Below are 12,715 nucleotides of genomic sequence, written 5' to 3'. Positions count from 1 at the left end.
GTTTGTTGATGCTGAAAATATTAGTGAGTTAGGACTGAGAAAGAAATGGACTTGTGTTGTATCCTGTGTTAGCTGACATCATCCCATTAGTAAAACTCTTTCTAGAAGACAGTGTCTCCTGTAAGTCCCCCTGCAACTGTCCAGAAGTTGAGAGGCAAGAGTAATCTGATGATAGTGGCTGCACACTAATAAGCTTCCAGGGGAAAGTCACTGCGTGTGGAGGGCCATGGCAGGAAGGAAGATTCCTGGAGGTTTAGTAGAAGCTGCTAAGGGCTGTGGGTGATGAAACTCCTTCAGAACATTGACACGTGCCTCTCTGAATGCTGATTGGAGGAGGAAATCAGAGGGAGCAATTTCAGGATGACAAAGTGAGAAGATGCAGACATGCTGAGTCATGGAGCCACTTGGATGTGTCCTGGCACACCACAGGGCCCAGTGGTCATCCAATGCCAGTGAAATGGGGAGGCTTTTGGTCATCACTTCTCCCCCTCCTCTTTTCCTTTAAAGAGCAGGCAGCTGCGTGGATCTCGGCTCTCAGCCGGGTGAAACCACGACACTCAAGTCTTTCCTTGGCAAGGGAATGGTCCTAACGATGCCGATGTCATTCCGTGTGCTCACAGTGTCCATATTTCAAACTGACAAAAATGCAGTAGTGTCCTGGTTTCGGTCAGGATGGAGTTAACTTCATTTGTAACAGCAGATGAATGCTGTGTTTGAGAGTTAAAATGAAAGCAGTGCTGATAACACCCTGATGTTTCTAGTTGCTGTCAGACAGTCAAGGACTTTCTCAGCTCTTCATGAGAAAGGAGGGGTGAATCCAGGACAGGTGACCTAACTGACCAAAGAGAGTATTCCACGCCAGTTACGTCCTGACCAGGATATCGGGGGTTGATGGGAGGAAGGCCAAGGGCGGCTCCGGGATGCGCGGTTCTTGGGGGACGGTCGGGTTCCGAGACGGCTCTGGGTGGCACGGCCTGAGTTGCGGGTTTGGTGAGAAACTGCATTGGGTATCAACAGCTTCATATATTTTTGCTCTAAAGTCCTGTTAGCATTGTTATATTGTATCTTTCTGTTATCTTAGTAAACTATCCGTATCTCAATCCACGGGCCTTTTAGTTTCATGGTTTTGGGGTTATTTGCCCCTTCCTTTCCCCTTCCCTTGCCTCTCACACCCCCTTCCCTCTTCCCCTGCTCTTTTCCTTTTAAGGAGCAGGCAGCTGCGTGGATCTCGGCTCTCTGCCGGGGTAAAACCACGACACCTTGCTACAGAAAAACTGACTAACAAGGACATAAATCAGCTCAGACTGGTAAGAACACTGCAAGCTTGCAAGACCCTCACATTCCAGGTGAAAGTTGAAAAGTACATGGTGAGGAGCACTCCTGGCCTTCTTCCAAGGACCACCAGAGACCCTGGCTCACAGTTCTTGGAAGGATCTGCGCAAGCACAAAGGACTGATAAGCTCATGAACATGTGAAGCCAGAGTAGGTGGGTTCAGGTAATAATTATGTGGAGGCGTTAATAGAATATTCATTGTTTTACAGCATAGGGTCGGTCTGCTGCTTGGGTGCACGCCGTTGGTGGAGCAGAGAGTCCCCGGCCCCCAGGGCTGTTTTGGCTGCTTCTTACTTGCTCAAATAAATTCTATTTGGATACTCTAAACTAGGGTGAACAATTTGTCACGGCCGTTTTTAACCATGTCATGCTCAGCATAAAGGGGGCTGGTGGGGGGAGGAGCAGGCAGCTCCAGGACGCACAGTTTTGGGGACAGTCTGGTTTGGGGACGGCTCTGATCTGCGCTGCCTTAGCTGTGCAGTTTGGTGAGAAAATACATTGTGTGTCACCAGTTTCATATATTTATGTATAGTTTAATATAATAGACCTATTATTGTTATCTCTCTCTCTCTCTCCTGACCCAGTAAACTCCCCTTACTCCAACCTGCAAGTTTTGGGGTTTTTTTGTTGGCTTTTCCCTCCCTTCTTCCCTCCCCCCTCTTAAAACACTGTGTTTCTCTCCAACTGAAGGAGGTTACAGGAGTGATTCCTTCAGGGTGTTTCACAGCAGGTTCCCCTGGAGCCCCAGAGAGACCCGGAGACATCCCAGAGGGCAGCAGAGAGTGCTGCCTTGGGCTGGTCCTCTGCTGTTGAGCTGGGCTGGGCTCCTGGGGTGGAGGGAGCGCATGGCAAGCAGGCAGCACTGAAGACACACAGTTCTGCCCAGGAGCAGCTCTTCTTCACAGTGAAGCAGAGCTGACAGCACTGCCAGTAAGCACTGAGGGGAGAAGAGCGAGACAGAGGGAGCTGAAAGGCAGTCTAGGCTGGGAGGACAGCTGAGGGTTCACCGGAAAAGAAACCTTTACATCCCTTTCTATGGTAAGTCTCTAAGCTGCAGAGCAATAGTAATGAGGATTCCATAGGGGTCTCCACAGCCTCATTCATCCCACAGTCTGTAGGAACTTTCAGGAGGAATCTCACAGATTCCCAAGTACAGAAGTGAAGGATGTGCTCCACATCAGGCATTTTCTGCTGCAGCTTTAGAGGGACAGGGTATCCCAGCTGCCTTTTCCCAGGGATGCATCAGGGGGGTGAAGCTGGCTGTGCAGCCAGGAGTGCCTATGGCTGTCCTGCAGAGCAAGGTCCCTGCACCCAGGGGCTGTGTGCTGGGGCAGGGACTGCACTGCAGCCAGGGTCAGCACTCAGCTTGCCCAGGAAGCTCCCCACAGTGCTGCAGGGAGAAGCTCAGGATGGAAGGAGACACCTCTAGCCAGGCAGGGTCCTTCTGCTGTAGAGAGGGTGCTGCCCGGGTCAGTGCTTCTCACAGCTCCTCATCACCCCCAGAATATCTCTGGAGAGGATCTTTCCGATCCCCTGAAGAAAGAAAGGCTTTTCTTAGTCAGTTTGGGCATTCCTGAACCTTGGCATTAAGTTTTATACCACGGGGTTGGGTGGGAATGCAAATAGATCCATCAGGTGTGCACCATGCTCTGAGAAACCTTTAGTGTTACCCTACGAAATCCCAGGGCTATCTCACTATTTCCAGGGGAGAATTTGGCATAGGAAGGTCAATGAAGTTCCTGTTTGAGACTAACATTGCTTTTATGACCCTCAGATTGCATCCTGCACTGGAAGAGAGGAGAGGTGTCTGGGAAAGAGAAGGGAAGTGTGGAGTTTGAACATGTGGAGAGATGGGCTGGTCTCTCAGGAACTTCATATAATCCCCTAAGGCATTTCTCAGACTGCAGACTGCAGGACAGCATCATCTTGGTGGTTTCAATGGAACTTGTTTGAGCTGCTCCTTAGCTTCTGCATGCACAGAGGTGCCCCTGGGCAGTGTCCTGCAGCCAGGAGGTGTCTGCAGGGCAGAGCTGAGCACACAGCTGCTGGGACTGTCTCCCTGAGCACAGGTAGGCAGGAGTGCTGAGGACAGGGAGGAGAGCTGAGGACAAACTGCTCCTGGCAGGGACAGCTCCAGGCAGGGAGGGAGAGGGAGCTATGCTCAGGAGCACTGTGGGAGGGGGAGCTGGGTACCTCCCTGCCATCCCTGTGGCCCCAAGGATTGCAGGCTGTCACTGCGTTTCAGAAGGGCCTCTGGTGAGGAGAAACTGCTGAGTACCCATCTGTCTGTCCTGCCTCTGTCCACAGGAGCACAAGGGGATTTGTCCCCGTTTCCCTTCCTGTCTATTCTGCATTTATTCCCACCATAATTGGAAACTCAGGGCAAGGCATTTTGCAGGGCTTGGAGAAAGTCAACTCTCCTTTTGCACACCTCCTCTTCATGAGGTCTTGCTGGGCTGCAGGTTCCTTCCAGAAGGGCACAGCTCTCCCATGGCATCTCTGTGTTATCCAAGAGCCCCATGGAGAAGACACCTCAGTGGTGCTCAGGCCATGGAAATGCTGCTGGCTGGCTGTGTGCAGGGAGCTGCAGAGAGTGCTTGGTGTTCCTGGCTGGGAGGGCAGGGCTGAGAACCTCCTTGGGTACAGTGGAACAAGATGTGAGGGTCAGAGGTCTTCTTTTGGGAAATGGATTCCTCTGGTCACAGCAGTGTCCAATTCCTTTTGGAGGGAACATCTGGGTGTGATCATCCCCCAGCAAAAAGAGCTGCCAGCACGGGGCAGCTGAGACCAGGGCTGATGGAAAGACCCGCTCTCTTCACTCATCACTAAGGGACAGTCCCTTTGCTTCTCACGACACACGAGGTTCCACTTGAAATGCAGTACTAATGCCAGGGCTTTCATGCCAGTAGAGACCCCTGCTCCCTTGGGCAGCCTCACCAGACAGAGCTCACAGATGGGACCCATGAAAAGTCTTCCTGAAAGCAGGGAGGCAGTTTGGGGGCTGCTATGTGAAATGGAGTTGGTTGATTGGGTTGGGGAATGCGCTGCCTGCTTCCTATTTCACCTCGGGGAGGGGGAGGGGGGCAGGGGCTGTTCTTCATAAAAGTCTCCCCTAGCTTGTCACTACCTTCTCCTCCTTGAACAGGGAAATATGCCCAGAGGAAGCAGATGTCAAATGGCAGCTCCATCACTGGGTTCCTTCCCCTGGCCTTTGCAGACACCCGGGAGCTGCAGCTGCTGCACTTCTGCCTCTTCCTGGGCATCTACCTGGCTGCCCTCCTGGGCAATGGCCTCATCATCACTGCCATATTCTGTGACCATTTCCTTCACACCCCCATGTACTTCTTCCTCCTCAACCTCTCCCTCCTTGACCTGGGATCCATCTCCACATCTGTTCCCAAATCTATGGCCAATTCTCTGTGGGACACCAGGGCCATTTCCTACACAGGATGTGCTGCCCAGCTCTTTTATCTTCTTGATTTCAGCAGAGTATTTTCTCCTCACAGTTATGGCCTAAGACCGCTACATTGCCATCTGCCACCCCCTGCACTACGGGACCCTCCTGGGCAGCAGAGCTTGTGTCCACATGGCAGCAGCTGCCTGGGCCAGTGGGTTTCTCAATGCTGTGCTGCACACAGCCAATACATTTTCAATACCTCTCTGCCATGGCAATGCTGTTGACCAGTTCTTCTGTGAAATCCCCCAGATCCTCAAGCTCTCCTGCTCAGATGCCTACCTCGGGGAGCTTGGGATTGTTGTGGTTCATGCCTGTTTTTCCTTTGTGTGTTTTGTGTTCATTGTGGTGTCCTATGTGCAGATTTTCAAGGCCGTGCTAAGGATGCCCTCTGGACAGGGACAGCACAAAGCCTTTTTCACCTGTCTCCCTCACCTGGCTGTTGTTGGCCTGTTTATCAGTACTGTCATTTTTGCTCACATAAAGCCAAATTCCACCTCTTCTCCATCCCTTGACCTGGTGGTGGTTGTTCTGTATGCAGTGGTGCCTCCAGCAGTGAACCCCCTCATCTACAGCTTGAGGAACCAGGAACTCAAGAAGGCCATTAGGAAAGTGATTTTATTGATAAATGTTGAGATTCATCCAACTTCTTCCAAGGAATGAATGGTTTCTCCTGCATTCTTATTAAAACCTGCTTCTGACTATTTGCTGTGTGATTCTCATTAGAGTGTGTGGGTTTCAGGGAGGTGAATGCATGTGGGAGCTGTGGTGGCCAGGTCAAAAGAGGCTGGTTGGATGGGGAGGACACCAGGATCTGGAAAGACCCAGGGCTAGGGCAGCCTGGTGAGTAATGGCCCCAGCTCTATGCAGGTCACCTGGGCAGACCCAAAGCCCAGGCCCACACTGGAGGGATGTGGCTGTTGTGGGGGGTAAGTGCCGCAGGGGATGCACAGAGGTCACCTGCTCACCAGATCAGCCAGAGAGGGGACTGGGGCAGTAGCTCACCTTGGTGTGGGTCCAGTTCCTGCCAACCACAGATATCTTCAGGCAGCTCCAGCTTCCCCTCTGGGGGCTTGTTCTTGGCACTCATATATGTGGGTAGCACTGGGTATGTGCCGTGGTGACCACTCGCCATCTTCCCTCTCACCACACCCCAATGCTTGAATCCAAAACACAGCCCCTGGTCTCTATCAGCTCCCAAAGCGACTATGAGCTTTTCTCTCTACAATGCAAAGAGAAACTGGCCCTTTTGGGGTGGAATTCCTTGGGACTGATGTTGACATGAGCTTTGGAAGAACAGCTCAGTCCCAAGGAACTGCCTTATGGAGATGCTATTTTATTATAGGGGTGCTATGAGAGTCTCCTCTGACCCAGGACTAGGTTCCCCTTGTGTACAGCTGAGACAGAAAAAGATCATTCCTCAGTAAAGTAAGATGAATCTGAACATATATTTAGGAACACTGTAGACACAAACAATAAAAGCCCCAATAGATAACGATGATAACAACAAACAAACAACCAAAGTAGAGGCCTTGTTCTATCAGAGAGACTCAAAATCATTTTAAAGAAAGACAAGAGGTTTATAAAGTCTGTGAAACATCCATGAGATCACTTTCCTCATTTCTCATGCTGTAGACGAGGGGGGGTCGCTGTTGAATGTGCTGTTGAATGATCCAGTTTAATACCCATGAAATCTCTCTCCTCAGCTGCCTGCTACGGCCAAGCAGCGTGTGAAGGGACTCAGCTTCCAGAGGAGATTCTCTCCCAGAACAGTTTTATTCAGATACATAGAAAGGTCAGTTATTGTTGCAGTCTGGCGTAGCTGGGTGCTGGCAGAGGATGGGGGCTGCAGAGATGGCTCCTGCAAGAAGCAGCTAGAAGTTCTCTGCAGGCCCTGCAGAGCAAACATTGGTTGATTCAAGGGCAGAGTCTCTGCTGACCAAGGCCAAGCCCATCAGTGATGGTCACAGCGCCTCTGGGAATCACATTGAGGAAAACATAAACACAAGCAGCTGCCTTTTTCCAGCAGAGAAGGGAGTGAGAAGATGGAACGAGCTGTGCAGACCAAGGCCAGGAAGTGGGGGGAGGATGCCCAATGTGCCAGAGTGAAAGATGCCCCTGCAGCCTGGGGAGAAACCCATGGTGGAGCGGGTGTCCCACTGCAGCCGAGGGAAAAAGCCCAGACCCCACCTGCAGCCCGTGGAGAGGCCCCATGCTGGATGGAGCAGGGGGAGACAGACAGGAGATGCTGTGACCCACGTTGGAGCCAGCCCCTGCCAGCACTGGCAGCCCGTGGGGAGAGACAGAGACACAGAGATGAGCAAGGGAGAGATTTGGGCCAGATTAGGTTTGGTGGGGGGAGGCTGGTGACCCCATGGTGGACTGGGACTGAGAGACACTGTGACTGATGACTGCAGCCATAGCAGTGACCCACGGTGGGGCAGCTGGGGAAGAGCTGAAGCCCTGTGGGAAAGGACTCACCTTGGAGAAGGTCGTGGAGGACTGTCTGCCCTGGGTGGGACCCCACGGTGCAGCAGGGGATGGGGGTGAGGAATGAATGACCCCCCCCAGCCAAGAAGGAAACCAACTTGCAAGGGACTGACCGAAGCCCCATCTCCCAGTCCCTGCCCCTCCCGTGCCACAAAGTGGGGGAAGAAGGGAGCAAAATCCTGACTAAACTGAAGTCTGCAAGAAGGGAGGGGTGGGGGGAAGGTGCTTTAAGTTCTGGTCCCGTTGTTTTAAGATCTGGTCACGCTTCTCATTATCCAACTCTGGTGTCACTGGGTGTGCAGTGTAATAAACTAGAGAGTTTTCTGTCCTTCCCTCTGTTGAGTCTGTTTTGCCCATGTCATTCATTAAAGGATGATCCCTCCCTGTCCTTATCTTGACTCCTAAGCCTCTTGATATCTATTTTCTCCCCTGTACAAATAAAAAGGGGAGGGATAGACCGATTTTGGTGGGTGTCTGGCCTCCAGCCAGGCCTAAACCACCACACCCACACAAGCCATATGCCTCTCTCAGCATCAAAGCTAATCCAGCACCAATGAAACCACAACCTCATGCACAAGTAAGCTGCACACTCCTGGCCTGTCCACCACTCAGGCAAAGGTGGTATCACAGCATCTGCCACTGACATGTCTCCATTCCTGGCTTGTCAGGTATTTTGGCACCACTGACATCACAAGGACATTCCTAAGGTATCTGTCAGTTCCTGGCCAATCATACATCCAGATACCAGTAGCCTCAGAAGGACCTATACTGTCCATAAGCCTGGTCCTAGACTCAGGCTAGAGATATTTCCTCAGAACCCACACAGCCTATTGGTCTTTTCCCAGCCTATCAACTATTCAGGAAGTAATGATACTCTCTACACAAGTTTTGGCCTTTGTCTGACCTATCAGCTACTTGGGAACCACTGACATCACAACACAGACCATCTGCCTTCTCTTGTCCTGTGAACTGTTCAGGAATCAGTAACCTCACAACAACCTCCACTGTCCACAGCCTGCTCCAGATCTGTCAGTATGACCTCACAAGCACGTATTCCCCTATTGGCCAAGGACACATTGTTGAGATATTCAGTTCCCAGTGACCTCACAAGCATCTACCAAATCCATGAGGCTACTCCCCACATGCTTGAAGTATTCCATCTCAGACCTCTCAGGGCTCGTTCTGCAGCCTGTTTAAGTGGGGGACCCAGATGGCTTTATCTTTGTGTTTCTTTTCACCTTTAAACATTTATTCTTCATTAAATTAAACCTTATTAAAGCAGGTTTGATCCATTGCATACCTAAGTGTCTTGGTTTCGGTTGGGATGGAGTTAATTTCTTTTCTTACAGTGGATAGAATACTGTGTTTAGGAATTAGGATGAGAGCAGTGCTGAGAGCACCCTGATGTTTCCAGTTGTTGCCAAGTAATCAAGGACTTTTGCAGTTGTTCACATTTCCCTACTAATGAGAAAGGAGGGGACGCAGCCAGGACAGGTGACCCGACCTGGCCATAGGGGGTATTCCATGCCAATTACATCACGCAGGTACAAATTGCTGCCATGATGGTGCACAGGCGACAATACAACAGAGAATCCCTGATCCCCATTCAGAAACTGATTCATCAACGGGAGAGTCAGGGAGTGACACAAGGAGGGTCTGTCTGTTTCTCCTGCAGGAGCGAGCAAGCGGTGTGTGGTGCTCAGCCACTGTTTGGGGCTGAACTACTACTACTACAAAACTACACAGTGTTTTGAGTTTATCCAAGTTCCACTAGTTGTTATCCATTGCTCCAAATAGACAGCACAGTGTGGTTTTGTTTGCAAGCTTCATGATCATACTCTAGCTTAAGTAAAGTTGTGCTTTGCTTTGACCTCCTGAAGCAGAGTACTCCTGTTACTCCTCCGCGCAGAGGATTATAGAAGCTCATCTCGCCAGTGTGCTTGTTAAAAGAGATTGGCTAAGAGAGGGTTTACAAATCCCCTGGAGCAAGTAGGAAAGTGTAACTCATGCTGGGATGAGGCAGATGGGTCTGAGAGAAGGATTGGATCCAGGCGCACCTAGACTCCTCTCTGAGGGAGCTCCTGACAAGCAGGCAATGCTGAAGAGACACAGCTCTGCCAAGAGCAGCTCCTCTGCCAAGCGCAGCGGGGCTGAGGGCACTGCCTGCAGGCTCCAAGGCAGACAGAGAGGGGATAAAGGCAATCTGGATGGGAGGATGCCCAGAGCTCACAGAGAAATCTTCATGGCTGTGGACATGTTATGTCTCTGGCTGTAGGGCAATAAACAAGAGTATCCTGAAGGGATTTCCCAGAGCTGGCACATCCAGCGGCTGGTGTAGAGGAGAAGGACATGCTCTGGATCAAGGAATTTCTGCTTCGCTATTAGAGGGACCAAGGCCACGACCCTTTCCTTCTCCCAGGAAAGGCTGCAGAAGTGTGAAGCTGGGTGTATCCCCAGGGGGGTCAGGGCTGTCCTCATCAGGTTTCCTGTGCCACTGGGGGCTGTGTGGTGGGGAAAGGACTCTGATGCCGGCAGGGTAAGGTTCCTGGGGAACCTGCTACAGCACTGGGGGAGAGGCTGTGGGTGGATGGGTTGATCTTCAGAAGAACAGAGTCTTTGCTGTTCAGGGGGCACTGTGTGGGTGAGAACTGTTCACACCTCCAGATCACCCAAGGACATTTTTGAGGAGGTGCTTCAAGGGGAAGGTCAAGGCAGGATAAAGACAAGGAGATTTCCTGCGTTTGACTTTTCCATTTCCTACTCTTGAACAGTGGGAGGGGAGATATGTAAAAGGAGTTCTCCAGGATGAACACGTCTGTGAGACTCTTGAACCATCACTTTGAGTGATCACTGACTCTACCAAGAGCCTCCTAAAGCGCCTTCAGCCACTCCTCTTCCCATGGACAGAACCCACATCGCCATTACAGGATTCATCAGGGTTGTTCTGACTGGACCTTGTCCACATGCCAACAAGAACTTGTGCACTGCCAGTGCCCTGAAGCCAGACACGTTTGTGTAGGGCCAAGGTGAGACCACAGAGCTTGTGATGGGGTCTGTGAGAGATGACGGGAAAAAGCCACCTGACAGGGAAACATCTGCCAGGAGGAAAATCTCCAGGCAGCAGGGATAATGTGAGGGAATGAGAGGAAACCAAACCCAGAAATGTTGTGGGTGGGAGAATTCAGGAAAACCTATATCAGCCCCTCCACTGCAGACCCCTTCCTATGAGAAAGCCCTATTCCTCCAAGCAAAACCTCTCTCCTCAGGGTGGTGGGTTCCAAGACATGAACCATCTCCTCTGCAGCCAAAGCCCCAGTGCCAGGGCTGACTCCTCACCATACTGAGACCAGAGGCCCTGCTTCTCTTGGTACACTCAGCCAGTATCAACCAGGATTCCAGCCACAGAGCTGAGGAAAATCCTGGAAAAAGAGAAGTGGGTGCATGAAGCAAAAGGAGTATCCATGGGACTTGGGTTTGAGTTCATTCAGAGAAATCTCCCCTAACTTGCTGTGTTTTACTCCTAAATAGTGCCTCATGCCCAGAAACAGGAAACGTCCAATGGTTCCATCACCGAGTTCCTCCTCGTGGTGTTCACAAACACACGGGAACTGCAGCTCCTGCACTTCTGCCTCTTCCTGAGCATCTACCTGGCTGCCCTTCTGGGAAATGGCCTTATCATCATCACCATAGCCTGTGACCACCACCTCCACACCCCCATGAGCTTCTTCCTCCTCAACCTGTCCATCCTTGACGTTGCCTCCATCTCCAACACTGTCCCGAAATCCATCACCAATTCCTTGTGGGACACCAGGGCCATTTCCTACACACGTTGTGTTGCACAGGCCTTTCTCTTTGTCTTTTTCACTTCAGCAGATAACTGGGCCGGGGGGTTTCCTCAGTGCTGTGCTGCACACAGACAGTACATTTTCACTCCCCCTCTGCCAAGGAAATACCCTGGGTCAGTTCTTCTGTGAAATCCCCCAGATCCTCAAGCTCTCTTGCTCAGATGCCTACGTTGTGGAAGTTGGGCTTAATGTACTTACAGACTGTTTTTTTCTTTGCATGTTTTGTGTTCATTGTGGTGTCCTATGTGCAGATCTTCAGGGCTGTGCTGAGGATCCCCTCGCAGCAGGGACGGCACAAAGCCTTTTCCACCTGCCTCCCTCACCTGGCCATTGTCTCCCTGCTTGTCAGCACTGGGACATTTACTTATTTGAAACCTTCTTCCATCTCCTCCCCATTGCTGGACCTGATAGTGACTGTTCTGTACTCAGTGGTGCCTCCAGCAGTGAACCCCCCTCATCTACAGCATGAGGAACCAGGAGATCAAAGATGCACTGAAGAAGTTCAAGAAACTGTGGAGCTCTTGCTTTGAGTTTCAGGGAGTTAAAAATTTCCCCATCTTCCAGTAGTCTGTCTCAGTGCCTCTTTAGCCAATTCTGTGTTGTGTTTGTATGTGTCCTTTCCTCTCTCTCTTTCATAAAGAGTCCTTGCATGGATGGTCACTGTGGAAGGCCCAGCTCAGCAAGTACTGCTTGCACTTAGCACATCCAGTTTCAGTCTGTGGTTTATGGTTTCCTGAACTGAATACTATTTGACTTTTGATTCTTGGTAATGAGAGAAATCTCTGTATCTGTGAGCAGGCAGCTGTCTGAGGAAAGCAGGTGGGAGTTGGTGCAAAGGACCTCTTGCATCTAGCTGTGCAATGCAGTGAAGTCTGATGTCAGGAAAAGTGATGCCCATCCCAGATGGCCAGTGAGAGAGATGGTGGTGTTGGGGTGGTGAGGAGAAAGGTTTCTAATATTGTGTTGGACTTGAAGGAGACAGCTTTTCCTACCTCCTTAGGTGACCATGTGGATCAATATGAACTGGAGAATGCTGCTATCACCTCTTCTCTGTAAAAGAAACATTTATAAATAGCCTTTTAAATAGAAAAACATCCTCTTCCCTTAAATGTGCACTGAAATCTCCCTTGTTATATTAGGATTAGCTTAACAAGTCTTAGAGTACTGTACTAGGACGAGACAAAGCACTTGTGGGCTCTCTGCATTTGGATGAGCCTCATGGTGGAGTTGATGCTGAGCATGTCTCTCCAGTGCAGAAAGATTTCATTAGCTGCTCAAGAAGGCAAAGTCAGAAGCAAACACTGAAGTTTCTTGGAGTGTTGATTTATCCCACTGAGGGCTGTTACCAACAAAGTTTCCCCAGGGACTTGTGTTTTGGAAAACATGAGTTGAAACTTAGCCCTAGCAACGTAAACATTAATAGCTGGAGTGAACAGAGCTGATAGGGCCTGGTACATCCCCTGTAACAACTAGATTGTAACATGCCAAAAAGCTCATCAGTTGAAACCAACCTAAGAGGGTGTGAAACAGGGTGTAGGGTCACTGCATATTGTATCTGAAGATGACCATTTCAAAACAGCTCAGTAACAAAAC

General features: G+C 50.6%; 1 pseudogene across 1 annotated transcript; it reads left to right on the top strand.

Moving 5' to 3' along the window:
• The first annotated feature begins 4,501 nt into the window (after positions 1 to 4,501).
• Positions 4,502 to 11,689, top strand: LOC311201412 (olfactory receptor 14A16-like; annotated as a pseudogene). Its single transcript has 2 exons — positions 4,502 to 5,399; positions 11,151 to 11,689. The product of its transcript is annotated as an olfactory receptor 14A16-like (transcript).
• Positions 11,690 to 12,715: the final 1,026 nt, after the last annotated feature.

Source organism: Gallinula chloropus, assembly GCF_964237585.1.
Source record: "Gallinula chloropus genome assembly, chromosome: 27".
Classification (NCBI taxonomy): domain Eukaryota; kingdom Metazoa; phylum Chordata; class Aves; order Gruiformes; family Rallidae; genus Gallinula; species Gallinula chloropus.
Note: the sequence above shows the minus strand (reverse complement) of the source record. Positions and strands in the feature narration are given on the sequence as shown.